General features: G+C 39.7%; 1 long non-coding RNA gene across 1 annotated transcript; it reads right to left on the bottom strand.

Annotated features, from left to right (window-relative positions):
- Nucleotides 1-6,193: 6,193 nt before the first annotated feature.
- On the bottom strand, nt 6,194-19,078 carry LOC107982595 (uncharacterized). The gene is made up of 2 exons (XR_001730056.2): nt 18,717-19,078; nt 6,194-6,549 (listed from the first exon to the last, which is right to left on the bottom strand). It is a non-coding gene; the product is annotated as an uncharacterized LOC107982595 (long non-coding RNA).
- Nucleotides 19,079-19,100: the final 22 nt, after the last annotated feature.

Genomic DNA, 19,100 nt, shown 5'->3' with positions numbered 1-19,100 from the left:
AGAGTTCATTTCATACCAAGTTGGAAGGTCTCACTGTTTTATCCAAAAGAAGCACAAAAAGGCACTGAAATGATGCATGAATTGAAGGGGTGTGTCTTAGTTAACTTTGTTTGTGGAGTTTACTGAAGGACAGGTGAAATTTTAGGACCCTTCAGAAAACAAAGTGTGGGCTATTCTGTCATTTGCTTCCATAAATGTGACATTTTTCATTTAGGAAAATTGCAGGGTTCTGCAATTAGAGGACATTGCCAGTTAGGAATGTCTCCTGCTGTTAACTTAGCTTGGATACATGTTTTGTGTTGTCTTCTTCATTAGGAATTTTAATGATGCACAAGCCAAATGTGGCCTCCCCGTCATCACATTTCTCAGGGTTTTGTGGCCCATACCTTCCCTTCTCTTTGGTTATCCAATTTTCTGCCGCACCTTTAAGTTTGGTTGGCTCAACATTTACCCAAAAAAGCCTAGCCATTTCCTTTTTTTAAAAAGACACATGGTAAACATTGAGACTTGTTTTCAAACTGAGTTTTGCCCAAGAAGCTTCTCAGACCCTTTCTACATTGCCATATAATCCATATTATGAAAGCAGATAATCTACATTATCTGCGTTGAACTGGATTATGAGCGTCCACACTGCCATATAATTCAGTTCAAAGCGGATAATCTGTATTTTATACGGCAGCATAGAAGGGGTTTCAGAGGTATGATGCAGCTCCAAAACAAGGTCCACATGTCTTTACAACTTGTTTTAAAGAGAAATTGCTAGCAGCAAAGTGCTGCTGCTCTTTCAAAATCTGGTAGCACAATTGCAAATTTGGCATGGGTGATGGAGGCAGGAGACACTCCCAGATGTTTCCCATTCCTGTTTTAAGGTACGGGCACCAGGAAAAAAAAAATGATCTCTTGCTTTTGTTTTAGTTATTTTTGTTGTTGTGGGCTGAGGAAGGAACAGAGGGACTTTTCCCCAACTGGGAAATGATTTACCTATCTCTAATGACTTTATTCCACCCTAATTTCCCTGCATTTTCTTACCATATTTCTGCGCTGTCAAACCGGAATCCCAAGGAGGCCATCCCATGATACACAGCCACTCCCGGTGGCTGTCTGTGGGAACACATCTTGCCAGCATTCAAAGACAACCAGAAGACATCATTTTCAGGAGTTAGGTGCTCCCCAACTCCTGATTAAAGAAAGTGGTGAGAAGCAGAGGACAGACAGAAGGAGACAGGGAAACACTGTGGGATAGTTGGTCATCCTTGAAGACGGACCTTGCCAGGGTAGGTCAGGGTCCCCACTCTTAAGGACACTTCCCCCCACTTTCCTCTGCTTTCTACCCTGCCCTTTCCCTCCTGGCCATGGGATAAAGTCCTAAATCAGTATTGATAGACCTTTCCCCAGAGACAAACAACAATTCATTGGGGGATGAATATGAGATTCAAATTTGTAAAATGATGCAGGGAGGTAAGTTATCATTACTTCCTCAGGCTACAGCTCTGATCCAGATTGGGAGAACTTAATGGCTCCAGCTACATTTTTCAAAATCAAGAGATATCTGACCACAAATTTCTCACTGTTTCTGGCACTGGCGTTCTGTTTCCTCACTTTATCCACCTCTACAGGTACTGTATGTACTTATGTATAAGTCAAGAGATTATAGTCAAAATATCGACCCCAAAAAACTCTTTTTTTCTGAGTAGACTGACAATGCTTGGTCTGGAAAATCGTGGCAATGTCAGCCAGAGGCAACTAACTCTCTGAAGCAATGCTGGTGTTTCCCTCTCTCCAATGAATTATTTTCATCTTATTCATGGGTCATAACAAAATGTATACTTTTGAATTCAAAGCCTGCTTTCAATTTATACATGAGGTTGACTTATACACATATGCAGTACTTTTTCTTTTTCCCATGAAATTCTCAGGGATCTCAACCCTTCCCTCTTTCAGATCTCTCCTCTTTTAAATAATCTTTGGGTTTGCACAGTCCAACTCATGAAAATCTATTATATTTGGTGAATGGTGACAAAACTAGACGAAGGGGAAATTTGCTATGAGACTTTATAAAACTGAAGGTCACAAAACAGACAACATTCTTGCTGACATCAGCAGACAAGATGTCCAAGTGGATGAGTTCATACGTTCATACACATTTATTTATTAGAGAAATCCTAGGAAAGAAATCAGTCAGAAATCTGACTGATACAAGAATGTTTTGTTCCTTATCTGTCCAAGTCCAGAAAAGCATTGGTGCTTGCCAGAATACTACCTAGGATTATAAACCTCCTGACTGGCCTTATCTAGCATCTGATTATTACTATTTGTTAACAATTGGATTTCTAAAGCACATGATAAGACCTCATGCTTGCTGACAATAATTAGGTAGTGATGCAGTTTCTTTGGTCATAGCAGGCCATTCTGGAAGCAAACAAGATAGCTTCAAGAGCAAAGTTAGTAATAGTAAACATTCGTAACAAAAAAATCTTAAGTTTTTTGCTTACCCTGCTTGTTTGTTTATTGCCTTCCACTGCCCTTGAGTATGGAACTTCAGCTCGGCAAGAAAGAAACATTTGCTGAAGTTTCCCTTTGGGGTATTTCTGCTTCCTTGACCCTGAGCAAACTAAAGGGAATTGGGATTTTAGAACTCTAAACATGGCAAGTCTGAAAATCTAGTCAGAATTATGCAGGTTTATACAGCTTATATCAACTAAAAGAAGATGGTGAGTCAGAGATCTCAGAAAACTCCTTTGAAAAAATTACTGACTGCAGAGCCCCCCCCCCCCCCCCCAAAGCAACTCATCTCTACTTTAGGGTGCAATCACACTGAAGAACGAATGCAATTTGAAAGTACTTTAACTTCCATGGCTCAATGCTATGGAATCATGAGAGTTGTAGTTTTACAAGATCTTTAGCCTTCTCTGCCAAAGAGTTATAGCGTCTCATTGAACTGCAAATCCCAGGATTCCATCACATTGAGCCCTGGCAGGTAAAATGCTGCTTAACTCGACTCATTCTGTAGATGCATCCATTCTTACACACACACAAAAATGCAGTGATTCATATTAATTCTTCCTTTTCTGTTACTTTTGGGTTCTATTTGGGGATGAAGGTTGATATACAAAGGAAGAACATAAGCTGCAAGAAAGCATTTTGATTTTCCTAAAGTAACAAGGGAGCATTTGAAATAAAAGGTACTTTTTGGGTTATTTTTAAAAGTATCAACATTTCCCATTGTTACTATGCTGACAAAAAGGTTGTAATTAATTTTTTAAAACAATGAACTGCAGGCAAGGCCTTTACTTTTAACACATTTTAACATGGAGGATCCAGGAGCGGCCCTGCCCTTATTTCCCACTGTCCCCCATCACACAAATACTTGGGTGTACTTTGTGAAATTAGAAGTGACCGGTTTTCTCCAAATCAATTATTTCCCCAAAAGACAGTAAAGGGGAGAGCACTTTGTTTTAAGTTACAATTGTGTTTTCTGGTGGCTTCTCAAACACTGGTTCTCTGTGAGTTGATGGTCTGGGAGGGATCCAAGTGCAACACAGGGGGCCTTTAAGGGCCTCATGTGGTTTGTGTGTGAATGATTCCACCCCGATCGACTGACAAACTCCTGAACTTGGACCTTATGGTGTAGGGGTGGCATGTTGGATATGTGTTTTCAGGATGGGAGAAAACATGGACCCGTTAGTTCCAGTCTTCTCATATCCCAATTACTGTCCCAACACAGAGAAATCAGACCAGCTCAGAAACTGGCCATAACTGGACTCCCTCCCACTGTTTACATTGGAGAGAGAGACGGGACAGTGGGGGAACTGTGTCAAGCCATTTCATCATTTTTTTCTGTCCTATTGGCAAATGTCCAATAGGGCTTTTGGAAACTGTTGAGGAAGACTCAAACTTCAAAATGCTCTGCTGTCGAAGTTGTTATATCGCCATAGGATTCCAACTTGTTTCACTTGTGTTGAGAAAGTGGAAGTAAATTGATTTCCTGTAATAAAGCAGATATAGCAACTTGTATTCATGCAGGAGATAAACTCCATCAAGGAAGCCATGACCCAAATCTGCAAGATCTGAGAAGCCCTATTGATGCAATGACTTGAAGGTCTCTAATTTGTGGGATCGGCATAGGTTGAAGTTGATTTGATGGCAGTTAACAACAGTTAATGCAAGAGTGGAAACTGTGTGATCTCCAGATGTTACTGGACAATAGCTCCCATAATTTATCACTTCCTGCTGTGCTTGCTAAGGCAGATGGGAGTAGAGACCAATACTATCTAGAAGGTCACACAATATCCACCGCTATTCTAAGGTACATTCCAAGGAAGCAAGAGGGAGGAGAAATCTCGCAGCATCCTACCACACTGAGCTTCAGCTCCTTCACAATCTTGCCTGATGTTCAGCAATGCTTGAAATCATGGTATGGCAATCTGTTGCATCAAGTGATCAGCCTTTCCCTGCCTCCACCAAAGCCTATGCGCACCTAGCAGCAAAGCAAGAGTAAGTTTCGTATCCAGAAATGTAATGTGGCAGATGCTATCTCTGAGATGTGTATGTTGCCGCACGTGTGTCTTCAAGTGTTTTATATGCAAATAAAAGAACGGAGAACTCTGGTCAGATGGGTGGCTATTCTGTTCATGCATTCATTTTGAAACCAAATATATTAAACAAAAGTTTCTGAAGACAGTGGAAGATTTTTATGGAGCAGTTGGAGTGATTGAGTTGCTTTGTAAATAAAGTAATTGTCTATAAAACATTGATCATTAAAGTAACTTTTATGCATTTTTTTACAAAGCACTGGTTCTTTATTTTAGGTTCACTCATGACTTTGAATTGCCTTATTTGAAGCAGCATACGGTACAGGGGGGGCAGGGGCAGGTTTTTGGACCTTCCAGATGTATTTTGACTGCAGTTCCCATGATCCTTCAGCGTTGGGTATGCTTACTGCTGATAAGAGTTGCTGTCCAATGATGTCTTGAAAGATGCACATCCTCCATGAAAGAAATAATGCACAGCATTGCATGCAATGCCAACATGCCAATTATGCATGTGTGTGTACTGTCTTATGCTGACACTGAAAGGGAGTGAGAGTGAAGTGTAGATCAAGATGGGAACTTTTATTTCTGGATGACTTTCAGAGAGAACCAGGAACAGCAAATAAAGCATGAAGAACTACAATCACATTGAATCAATAAAACATTTTCAAGGCTAAAATGTTGGCCAATGATGTATAATTTAGTTTTTAATAACCACCAATATTTTATATCTGCTACTGAGGCCCCATTTATACTGTCATATAATGCAGTTTCAGAATGCAGTTTAACTGCATTGAACTGTATTATATGAGTCTACACTTGCATATAATGCCGTTCAATGCATTATATGGCAATGTAGATGGGGCCTTAGCTGCATATGCATAACTAAGTAATGTCTCCCGACTCAGTTCTCCCAGTCCGTTTTAACAACCAGCAACTGGATTAGGCAAAGGAGATCTGTTCAGCTAAAGGATTTTGGAATTTAAAAAAATCAAAATGCTAAAATGCCAAAGATAATAAAACGGCAATTGCTGTAATTACAGTATAACATAGCTTGTAAAGGTTATTGGGATACAACCCATAAAGTCTCCCAACTATCATGGCTGCTTTTCTAGTGGCCACAATGGGTTTGGGATTTAGGGAGCCCAATTTCAAAAAGTAACTTTTCCAAGAGAGTGCTAAGGGAGCCAAGCTGAGGAGACCAGTCCTTAACCAAGAAAGCCAGTTGATCTAGTTAAGGCTGAGAACAAGATCAAACTTAATCTAACTTAACTAAAGAGACAGCCATCACACTTGGAGTTTTTGTGCTTCTAAGAACAAAAGTGAACGCTTTACCCTATTACCATTTTTCCTGTGAGTGCTTTGAGAGTTAATGGTATTCATTAGACCCAGCTTTTGTGCATGAATTGCTGCAAAGCACAATGCTTTGAAAAGTCTTCATTGTAATTTGTAGGCATAGCTGGAGTAAAGCACTATATGTATTGATTTCTAATGCACTCAGCAATTTGGCAGGGAACATGTCCACATTTTAACTCTGACCATGTTGTGGATCTGAAATCTGTTTCTGGGATACAGACGCTCCAGTTGTTGAGAGAAGGGACAGTTGTCTCTCGGTGTTTGACTAACTCACTAATCATTAAAACAATTTCAGTGACCAGGCCATATGGGTGAGCTAAATGCTTGCAGCACTTTAATGTATCATTCAAACAGTGTTCCCGGACTGTAATTGTAACTGCATTGTAATTAATAAACTTTACAAAAAGCCTCTCATCAGCATGACTTTGATGGTGTTTCCTTAAAGTCCCCAAATGATGGCTCTTAAGAGTTCTGTCTTGCGTCAGTTGAATGGTTGACAACGTGTACTTCCTCCTCTCGAAAATGAGATAGGTCCTAATGCAACAAACGTGGGGCATGTGATCCCATTATTATTTTCTCTACTGATCTTTTAGGAGTTTTTTCTGCCCCATTTCATGCTGTTTTTCATTATCCCCTTCAGGCTGGGTGTCCTATTACAACTGATCTGATGGAAAAACAGAGAGAGAGAGAAATAAATGAACCAGAGAGAATTTGGGGATAATTTCATTCAATGTGCTGGCTTTTTTAAAGGCATGTGATAGTGTTGCATGAGTACCTTCACTTCCCTTAATAGTTATTATAGTTTGAAGAGGCCTGGAACAAAGTTTGAAAAGTTACTAATAAAAATAAATATAGCAGCATGCTGAAGCCAGCCATAACCAAACAAGGGTAGAATGGTATTCTGGGAGCCATTGAATAACTTCTTTCAGAGGGCCATTATTTCCTTCATTTTAAAAATAACTTTTCAAACTCTGTCATTCCCTACAAAAAAGAACAAACTTATTTCCCCCCGCAAACCTCTTCTTCAAACACATTCTATTTCTTCCTAATTCATTTTTCTTTAGGCTCCGCCACCACATCTGCAGCACTACCATCTTAACCTCCAACAGAGATGAGAATAATAATGTAGAGCTGAGGGAAAATGCTTTTACAAGAGTAATCAAAAGTATTATTATTATTATTTACTTTATTTGTGCCTGTGAAGATTCAAGATGGCTAACAATCCCACACTTTAGTCATAGTTTTAAAAGCGCAATACAAAAATTTAAAAACAAATACAGTAGAGTCTCACTTATCCAACATAAACGGGCAGGCAGAACGTTGGATAAGCAAATATGTTGGATAATAAGGAGGGATTAAGGAAAAGCCTATTCAATATCAAATTAAGTTATGATTGTACAAATTAAGCACCAAAACATTATGTTATACAACAAATTTGACAGAAAAAGTAGTTCAATACGCAGTAATGCTATGTAGTAATTACTGTATTTACGAATTTAGCACCAAAATATCACGATGTATTGAAAACATTGACTACAAAAATGCGTTGGATAATCCAGAACGCTGGATAAGTGAGTGTTGGATAAGCGAGACTCTACTGTAACACAATGTGGATTAAGGTGAAAAACAGATTCAAATATAATAAATACACTTAAGATGGCTTTTAAAACTAAATCCTGCCCTCAACCCCAGAATCCCACCCACACTTCTCCTTATCCTGGTCTGTCTTGAGAGGGAGTGCCACAGCCTGGAAGCAGCCACCAAAAAGGCCCTCTTCTCCTGTGTTCTCACCAAGCACACTTGAGCGGATGGTGGGACAGGGAGACGGCCCTCCCGAATAGATCTTAGATGTCACCCAGGTTCATAGAAAGAGATATGGCCAGATAACCTGTACCGGAGCCATACAGGGCTTTATAGGTCAAAACTAGCACTTTGAATTATGGCCAGAAACATGTAGGCAGCCGATGGAGCTGTTGCAACAGAGGAGTTTTATGCTCCCTGTAGCCAGCCCCAGTAGCTAGCAGTCTGGCTATTCTTTGGATCAACTGAAGTTTCTGAGCACTCTTCAAAGGCATCTCCATGTAGTTTGATGAGCCACCAATAAAGACCTTGCAAAACTACATCCCCCATAATTCCATTGCACCAATTCCATGGCAACACAGTGGTTTCAAACTGCATTAATTCTACACTGTAGATGCACCATGGTTTCAGTTATTCCAATAATCCTGTGTGGTTCCAATTGATGAAAATGTAGACGGGGGGGGTACCCTTTTCTGCCTTCCCTCTGTGTACATCTGGATAGAGAAGGAAATCTGATACACACATTTCAATTAAAGCGACAAACCAGTGTTTTGCGGGCGGGGGGGGGGGGGGGTATGAATAGATGTAAACCGACAGTCATACACTCCAGACATAGATGCATGTGATATTTACTGGGGGAGTTCAACCAGTTGGGATAAGGGATGTGATAAGGGCTGTATGGCCATGTTCTAGAAGTATTCTCTCCTAACATTTCGCCCACATCTATGGCAGGCATCCTCAGAGTTATGAGGATGTCAGGAGATAATACTTCTAGAACATGGCCATACAGCCCGGAAAACATACAATAACCCTGTGATCCCGGCCATGAAAGCCTTAGAGAACAAGTTGGGATAAGCTCTGTATTTAACAATAAGGAAAAAGTCTGGAAATGCCTTTGCAAGTTTTCATGTAGGCAGATCTCTAGCCCATTGTCATGTGATTTTAATGCCGCCACCACAAAAATAAATCCCAATATAGAATTGTTTTTGTGAGTCAGATTAAATCTGCTCTGTGTAACACATATCAAAGAAAATAAGAAAGAACCCTGCTTACAACAACTCTTCAATATTATTGAACTTTGTGACTGAGAAACATTACAGATAAGATTTAATTCTTTCAACAAAGACAGAATGAACCAAATTAAATTAAGATGAGATCCATTACTGGATTTGCCATTCTGCTTTGAAAAACTAAATTACTGTTGCTCGGGGCGATGGATGGAAAATTTATTTCTGCTCTAATAACAAATGGATTTTAGAAAATGTGATGATTTTCATTTACAAAGCAACTATCTGTGTAAGTAATGATCGGTTTAATAGAATTTCACAACGTGTATAAAGGAAAGACCCAAATATTGACCTGGCACAAAAAGCCACTACTTATGCTACTTGCTAAAGAAAAACAACCCTATCAAAATGCAGAATGGTTCTCACTATTTCCTAAAGAAAGTCCACTCCAAAAAATCAAGTGTATACACTTGACCAAGGCACAAGCTCTGCAGGAATTACTGATTATCTCTGTGATAAAGGTAGGATTAATTTAAATACATTCTTTATTGATAGGCAACCAGAGAACATTTTTCCATTCAAAGGACTTTATCACATGAACCCACTATTCTACTGTCATTGATAGCACAACACAATCTTATGACCTCATGACATTGAGAGAGGAAAGCTAGGGTGACCGTCCCTTTTTGCGTAGTTCTGCCTCCCCATCACACTCACATGCACACGTGGAAACTTGAGAGCTGGCAATACATTCATCTTACACACATCACAAGGTCAGTATTACTAATCAGGAGAAACAACAATATCCAAAAACCAAGAGATTCCTTGCTCTGCCCAAAGCCCATTATATTAAAGGAGACTGACACCAGTTTAAAACCATTTCTTTCCATGGGATCCTATGGTTCTGCCTCAAAGCCCATAGGATACAAGCGACAGTGATCCAAGTTAAACCCATTGCTTTCCATGGGGTCCTATTGATCTGCATCAAACTCCAGAAAATACATGAGGTAGTGATCTAGGTTAAAACCATTGCTTTCCATGGGATACATCAAAGACCAGAGGATGCAAGAGACAGTAATCCAGGTTTAAAACATTGCTTTCCATGGAATCCTATTGTTTTGCATTGAACCCCAGAGGATACAAAAGACTGCTGACAGTTGGGAAATGAAACAGGACGGGAAACTTTGATCACACCTGTTTTTCAGTTGGAACCATGGGAGTAAAGCAGGATAAGAAGTAGAAGCTCTAAACACGATTGCTGGCCTGTGTTCAGAGTTTCCTCCTTTCAGGACATTTCTGCCTCTTTTCAATCCTGGAACATGTGATGAGCTCCATGCCTCTCCATGCTAGAAAAGGCTGAAGTGTGCTATGAGGGGAAAATTTATCAATGTGATGAGGTCAATTGCTGGAGTTCCCTCCTTTCCGGACACTTCTTCCTCTTCTCAACCACGGAGGGCTATATTTAACAGCCAGAAGTAGCTTAACTCAAGTGATGAGCTCAGTGCCTCTCTATGTTGGAAATAAGGCTGAAGTGTCGTACGACTGGGAAATTTCTCAATGTGATAAGGTGGTTAATGTCTTAGTTTTTAGGCCTGTTTCTGGGATTACTTCGGATGTTGATTCAGAAAATTGAATTGGATAGATCATATCAGCTCTAGTTTCTTATATACTGTATGGTTATGGGTTTCTGTAGGTCAGCAGATGGCAACTTATACACAGCATATGTTCTGTATCTCAAAAACTAGAGCTGATAGAGCAAAACCAGTGCCATTTTTTGGAATCAGCAAGTCAAATATACCCAGAAACAAGACTAACATTTGAGGCATAAAATGTGTTGGCTAGTGCAGTTGACACATACCAGGTTGAGTACCTTTGATGTCACATCTCTTCAATCCTGCTGACCATTTATGGTCCCACCATCATATTTCTGCATATCCTCCTTACTTCCTGCATTTTCATAACTGCAAAGCTGGAATGGCAAAAACTAGAGCAATTTTGCAATTCCAGCTTTGTAAAAACAAAAGCAGCTGTAAATATAACTATAAAATTTATCAAATAGAAACAGACAGCTTCGGAATAGTGGGGGTGGTGGAGAAGAATACCACACTCTGGTGTCACTTTATTATTAACATGTTGGCACACAAATGGAACGGACCCATTGCAAAAGGTAGGTGATTGGGAGCTATTTCAGGATTGGGAGCTATTGACAGGTCAATAACGAAGCAAAGGATAAACACTTTTCTGGATGGCAGAGAGTTAGACTGAATGGTTCATGTGGTCTCTTCCAACTCTATGGTTCTATAATCAAGGGAGAATATGGACCAGTATTCAGTTGTGGACTTCATTGTGCTTAGATGCAAAAGAAATGCTACTTATCACAGGAAGAAGCAGAATGTTATGAGCCACTCAAGGATTACAGGATAATGCTGGATCTAACTTGGAAATACAGTAGGCCAATTGTATCTGCTATACTTTGGTTCCACATACACATACATACATACACACACACTACCCCTAGATACCAAAATCGCTGGATTCAGATTACGTATATACGATGGTGTAGCAAAATGGTTCCTCTTATGTAAAATGGCAAAAATTAGTTTTGCTTTTTTGATTTTTTTTCAGTGAACAGAAATATTTCCAAGCCATTAAATCTGTGGATACAGAATTCACAGATATGGAGGGTCAACTGTAGCAAAAGGAATTTAAGTGTCTCATTTGAGAAACAACACTTAAGCATATATACATTCAAATCATAATCACATCAGGCCAGAGACATAAGAAATCAGAAGATAGATAGGTGCTTAAAAAAAGTTTTAGACAGCAGCAATGGACCATTTAAAATCCCAAAGTGAAATTGATTTCTTTATCAAGCTCAATAAAGAAATAGCAGGAAATGAACAAAGGGATTCCTGACTCACAATGGGGAATTTAAGCTTAGCAAAACAAACCATCCACAGCTGCAGAGAGCTATGAATAGGTTTGTCCAAAGATGCCATTTAGATGGATTTTTTTCACAATATTCACCATTAGCTTATTGTTTAGACCCATTTCTATATATTGCACATAGCCTCTATTACCCAGTTGTGAATGATTAAAATGGCAAGGCCTTTACCGCAGGATACATGCAATTGATTTTGCTTTATTACAGCCAAATTAAACAGCAGCTGATAGTGGATTTTAATAAAGAATTAGCAGGCTTTCTCTCCCTCAGCACCCATGGGCACATTGTTCGGTCCCATTTGGCTACTGAAAGAACACCAGCAGCATTACCTTTTTACATAAAGGCATGAAATCACACATACAAATCAATTATATGGAGAAAAGAATGGATTTGTAGTTAGCAGTCCTGGTCCAGAAGAAGAGTTAACTTATAATGTGCCTACAGGAATAATAGCATTGAAATAATAGCAGTGGGAAGGTCTCAAATTCTCTCTGATCTTGGAAGCTGAGCAGATAGTAGGGGGTGGGTGGGTCAAAGAGTATGGACTAAATCAGGCACACCATCCAAATAAATAAATGAATAATCTTTATGTATAGACCGCCCTATCTCCTTGAAGGGACTCAGGGCAGTTTCTAAACATATGGCAACCATTCAATGCCCAAAGAAAACTATACAAAAAATTAACATCAAGGCAAAGCACATTAGACAATATAAACAACCTAGCTGTAACTTAATAAACAAAATGACAACCAACAGAATTAGAAAAAAATAAAATATCATAAAATACAAAAGCCCTGATAAAACACATTAAAAATGATACATATATATATATAATTGAGTACATTGAAACTCCATCAGGCAAAGTGCAGGAGTCCAATGACCAGGAGTACTAGAAAGGACCTAATCAACACTCAAAGGACTGGGCAAAGGGTAATGCAAACAACGTATCACAGAGCCGGGGCAGTGAGTGAGGTACAGAACAGATTATTATCTGGCAATTAGGGACTGGGCCTAGGGATTAATCCTTCTCAAAGGCTTTTTGGAACATCCAAATTTTCAGTTCCTTACGAAAAGAGGGCAGTGTGGAGGCTTGGCTAATCTCCCCATGGAAGGGAGTTCCAAAGTCGGGGGCCACCATGGAGAAGGGTGACACCAAAATGACTATAAAAAATCAGTTTCATCAGAAAATTATTATTTTTAATACAAATATCTTTCTAGTTAGATATAATCACAAAAACATTGTTGCAAGCTTAGCTTACAATGTGCCTACAAGGTTAAACCTCTAGGGTAGGGACTTGTTGAATCTTCTCATGTGCATACATTCCAATCCAAGCTGTCATTATTCTCTAATGACTAGGGCACTTCTACTCACATAGTTTTTTCTAAATAAGCAATAAGCACACACAGTTTTGCTTCTGGTGGTTTTTTAGCGGCTAGATTTATCAGGTTTTCTAGTGTTGTATCAGTCTGCAAGAATCGCAGGTAACCCAGAAGGCTGAAAGAGACAGACAGGTTGAAGACAAAATCAGAGGTTTGTTCTCAGTGGCCAGAGGGGATGTCAAGAGAGAAAACACTCTAAAGAACTGACATACCACAATTTTGAGTACAGAGCATATTTATAGTATTTTGACAGCTATTCCAAGTCTACCGCGCTGGCTCCTGATTGGCTCAGAAACTGTCCGGTTAGGATCAGTCTCAAGTGATCCAGGGCTCCATTCCTTGTCATCGCTGGTTGGATCTTGATGTGATGGGAAACATTAATAAACTGTCATTGGATTATTTTGAAGAGTATGTCCATTTATTGATCTGCCCCTGAGAGAAGTGTGTTTGGAAAGAAATGCAGTGTGGATATCGATAATGGGCTTAATGTCTTGGCTCTGGATGATACAATGGGTTTAGTCCAAATAAACTATGGGTGCTTTAGAGTTATGGCCATCTCAATAGGTGTTGCAAGGCTGTTTGGATGCGGACATGGAAGAAGAATCATTCCCACCAATAACTCAGATCATTATCAGTCCAATTTGCTATTTTACCTCTGAAATATAACTTAATCACAACCCTGACAAGAAAATTAACTCTTTATAGTTGACTGCATTACTTGTGAGTTGTTGTTTCCAAGCTTGCTGCACATAATGGCAGCCTAGATGCTTTTGGACTATAATTCCCAGCGGCACTAGCTAAGGCAGCCAATAGTGAAGAATGATGGAAGATACACTCCAAGAACTTCTGAAGAGCTACATGCTCTCCATCCCTGACTTTAGTTTTAATTTTTTCATTTTTCTTCTGATTTTAAGATTGTGTGGTAACAGAACCGGTGCAAAATAATTGATATCCCAGCCACTAGCTTTTGTATCTCCGTGTATCTTTTCATTCCGTTGTTCCTTTGAGGACTCCATGCAGCTTGAACGACTTGTTCTGTAAGACAATTAAGCATCCCCACAAATAATTTCAATACACCCAGCACTGTTTGGCTGAAGTAAAAAAGATGTTGCCTTACTATATGTTAGGTTTTCTGCCCTTCTTTCAAAATCACTAGCACCATCTGCTGAACAAAACCATGAAATACATCAACCAATAGGATTGCCTTTTTGGAAGCTACAACCTGGTATCTGTAAGAAGATTCATATCTGAAGAAATATATGTCTGTGAACATTTCTGTCCAGTTTTAACAATTTCCTGCCAATTTCAAACTCTTTTAATGGAACGAAACCTGGTTTTAGCAATTGCATAAGAGAGAAGCAAAATGCTCCCAAGTGAAATTCTGTACTGGACAGCTACAATGTAAAAATGCAGTGCCGTGACAATTACAGACCTTCCCGTCACAACACAATCAATGCCAACACTACAGGTAGTGTTCAGCAAATATTAGTCTGTATTCTGGTATTTCCTAGAGAATGAATCACCATGAATTCTACAGAATCCTTGAACAAAAGCACATAGGACTGCATTACAACCATCAGTAGAATTATTATTCATCATGACCATCCTTACATGATAATTGTGATGACTGGTATATGGAAAGTTGGCATACTTGACCATACTTTGTATCAGAGGTCATCTGGACTGGATTTATTATTATGTTAATGTATCATTTATCTCTATACCATCAACATACATGGAACCTTACAAACAAACAAAAAATTCTTGTTCCCTATCCTTGGTCTTACAATCTAAATCTGGGATAATTTATACAAAGATCAATATAAGTACCATCCCTTAATTCTTAACAAAAATGAATCATTCCCTACACTGAGTACAATGGCATAACACCATTTGAAATGCCCAGTCAAGAAAATGGTGACAGGGGTAGCCAAAGGCGGCTAGCCCCTCGGCAACACTGGCATTTTTCCCTCTCCAATGGGTTACTTATTTATGGGTCATATCAAAACCCGCAATTTTGCCCCCAAACCTGCCCTCAACTTATTAACGAGATCAACCGCATATATGATTCGAGGATAGGTTTTAGGGCAAAAATTAGGAAAGAAGAGGTAGTATATGCTGAACGTATATACTTAGCAGATACTACCTCCTCTCTCCTTCCATAGATAAGACAGTGGCAACTGGAATGGAGGAGTGGGCCTTTCATCTAGTGATGCATACTTGGGCTCAGAAGCAGAAGTACAGTGTCTCTAGAATCTGAGTAAGGGAAACAAAGAGCGAACATCACCTGGAATACTGTTGCCAGTTCTGGGCACCGCAATTCAAGAAGGATATTGACAAGCTAAAACATGCCCTGAAAAGGGCAATTAAAATGATGAAAGATTTGGAAGCTGAATATGAGGAACAGCTGACGGAGTAGGTAATATTTAACTTGGAGAAAATAAGGCGGAAAGGAGAAATGTTAGCCATGTTTAAATATTTGGAAAGATGTCACACTGAGGAAAGGGAAACATCATGTGTTGTTTTTTTTTTTTTTTTTTTGCTGCTATTGAGACTAAGACACAGAGCAATGGATTTGAAGGAAAAAATGATTCCACCTAAACATAAGGAAGAACTTCCTAACAGCAAGAGCTGTTCAACAGTGGAATATGCTGCCTCGCAGGGTGGTGGAGTCTCATTCTCTGGAGGGGTTTTAACAGAGGCTGGGTGGCCATCTGTCAAGGGTGATGTGACTGTGTGTTCCTGCATGGAAGAGGGTTGGACAGGATGGGCCTTGTCTCTTCCAGCTCTATGATGGAGCTATGCTTGTCTTCTCTCCCTGCCTCCAAGGCCAGGGCAATTTCAGTTGGGATGATGAGAGGATCTTTCATCTGCTTCTAGCCCAGGTCATGGGAAAGCTGTGCCTCTATAATGCTGAGAATGAATTCCTGTTCTTGTTGTTTTGTATGAGATCCTGCCAGGAAGGCTAAAGCCTGACTTTTACAACTGATTGGTGCAAAAAGTGAGGGGGGGGGGGGGATAATGTACCATGCAGTATCTGCAACAGAGGGCCTAGTTTATGCATTTATTTTTAATGGGTCTTTGTAACCATGAATTCTGTATCCACAGACTGAAAATACGCTGAGCCAGGGAAAGGAGTTTGTTCTTTCATAAAACATACCAAGGTTAAGATGATAGAACTCTATGGTAAACTGCAGACTTTTTTTCCTACCATCTGCAATTCAACAGAATATGTTAATGACCATGGTACCAACTTATACAGCACAACAGATATAGCGTCTTACCCTCACCATTGGCTATAAAAGCTAGGCCAGAGAAAGCCAGTAGTCCAAGATCTGCAGAGACACAGTACTCTCACACAGAATCATTAAATCAATTCTGGATTGACAAAGCCAGCATGGTGTAGTGGTTTAAGTAATGGACAATGAGTCTGGAAACCAGGGTTCCAATCCCCATTAAGCAATGGAAACCCACTGGCTGAACTTGGGCAAGTCACACTTTCTCAGCCTCGTAAGAAGATGCTTGCAAAGAAAGTGCTCTTCTAAGGTTTTGTAAGAAGTACACCTTTCCTGTCCTAAAAAACCTTCCTTGCAAGCATCTGCAAAACAAAAGAGTGATCGAGGAAGATCGTGTGGAAAGCTGAGCGCACCATTTGACAGCTGAGAGAAGGGAAGCCAGCCTGGTTCAGGACGTAAGCCAGGCGGGAATCTTGGGGGGGGGGGCTTTTCAAACACTTTTATCACTATGATAACTACCTAGATTTCAGTGGGGACTATGGTGAGAACTAGTACTTGGGTCTGGCTTTCAACTGAATATGGTAAATGTTTTCTCCTATACTTTGTTTATTTTTTATTCCAAAACGTCATGAACTTTCTGGATAGCCCTCGTATATTGCTATATTGTATGGTATTTCCTGTGAGAGAGGTGAAACTTTAAAATAAGTAAATAAGAGAAAGAATAGTAACCTATGGATGTGAGAGCTGGACCATAAGGAAGCCTGAGCAAAGGAAGATTGACGCTTTTGAACTGTGGTGTCAAAGGAAAATTCTGAGAGTGCCTTGGACCGCAAGAAGATCCAACCAGTCCATACTCCAGGAAATAATGCCCAACTGTTCACAGGAGGGAAGGATATTAGAGGCAAAGATGAAATATTTTGGCCACATAATGAGAAGACAGGAAAGCTTGAAGATAATAATGCTGAGGAAAATGGAAGGAAGGAGGAAGAGGGCCGACCAAGGGCAAGATGGATGGATGGATGGTATCCTTGAAGTGACTGGCTTGACCTTGAAGGGGGTGGGGGTGGCCACGGCTGAGAGGGAGCTCTGATGTGGGCTGGTCCATGAAGTCACGAAGAGTCGGAAGCAACTGAATGAATAAACAACATTGCTATATTGTACTATACCACAGTACTATAATATTACTAATATTACATGTAATGTATAATATATAATTATATATATAATATTGTACTATATTATACCACAATACATATACTGCACTAACTGTATATTATACTATTAGTATTACAGTAGAGTCTCACTTATCCAAGCTTCTGTATTATCCAAGGCAGTATGCTTTTTAGTAGTCCTTGTTTTTGTAGTAAATGTTGCAATGTTTGGTGCTAAATTCATAAATAGAGTAATTACTACATAACATTACTGTGTATTGAACTTTTTCTATCAATTTCTTGTAAAACATGATGTTTTGGTGCTTAATTTGTAAAATAATGTAATTTTATGTTTAATAGGCGTTTTCTTAATCCCTCCTTATTATCCAAGATTTTCGCTTATTCATGGTTCTGCCGGCCCGTTTATCTTGGATAAGTGAGACTCTACTGTATATTGCAATATACCACTGTACTGTAATATTACTAATAATATTACATGTAATATATAATGTATAATTATAGAATTTTATACATAATATTGTCCTATATTATAAGGAGCCCTAGTGGCGAAGTGCGTTAAAGCACTGAGCTAGAGACTGAAAGCTCCCAGGTTCAAACCCCGGGAGCGGCGGGAGCTCCAGCTCCTGCTCCTGCCAACCTAGCAGTTTGAAAACATGCCAATGTGAGTAGATCAATAGGTACCGCTCCGGCGGGAAGGTAACGGCGCTCCATGCAGTCATGCCGGCCACATGGCCTTGGAGGTGTCTACGGACAACGGCGGCTCTTCGGCTTAGAAATGGAGATGAGCACTAACCCCCAGAGTCAGATATGACTAGACTTAACGTCAGGGAAAACCTTTACCTTTACCTATTGTACTATATTATTATACCACAATATATATACAGTAGAGTCTCACTTATCCAAGCCTCGCTTATCCAAGCCTCTGGATTATCCAAGCAATTTTTGTAGTCAATGTTTTCAATATATCGTGATATTTTGGTGCTAAATTCGTAAATACAGTAATTACAAAATAACATTACTGCGTATTGAACTGCTTTTTCTGTCAAATTTGTTGTATAACATGATGTTTTGGTGCTTAATTTGTAAAATCATAACCTAATTTGATGTTTAATAGGTTTTTCCTTAATCCCTCATTATCCAAGATATTCGCTTATCCAAGCTTCTGCCGGCCCGTTTAGCTTGGATAAGTGAGACTCTACTGTAATTCACTACCAGTATATTATACTATTAATATTATATAACGTAATGTACTATATGATAACTTGTAGTATATAAATTATATCTTATAATACCTAGAAAAGGGAAAAAAACGCTTTACATGGTGCTGCTTGCACGAGTTTATGGCACATGAGAGCTTATGGTTTCCGTGAAGGCCTCTCCCTATGATCTATGTGACAAGCTGAGCAACCGCGCGAAACAACGGAGCCTTTTTGACTCAGGCCGCTTCCCGTACAGGAATGATCCGGCGCAAGCTGCAAGGGAAAAACCACACGTGGAAGTCGCATGAGGAGAGGAGGAGGGAAAGAAAGCCCTGACTCAACTGGCGCAGAGCAATGACGGCACGGGTGAGCTGTACACTCTCCAGGAAGAGGGCCAGGAGACAACAGAGTGGGCGGGGCGATATGTGACGAGCAGCCAATAAGGAGAGAAGAAGAGGAGGCGAGGGGAGGGTGAAG

This window comes from Anolis carolinensis, chromosome 3, assembly GCF_035594765.1.
Source record: "Anolis carolinensis isolate JA03-04 chromosome 3, rAnoCar3.1.pri, whole genome shotgun sequence".
Classification (NCBI taxonomy): Eukaryota; Metazoa; Chordata; class Lepidosauria; order Squamata; family Dactyloidae; genus Anolis; species Anolis carolinensis.
The sequence above is the reverse complement of the archived record's forward strand: the minus strand, read 5'-3'. Positions and strand labels throughout refer to the sequence as shown.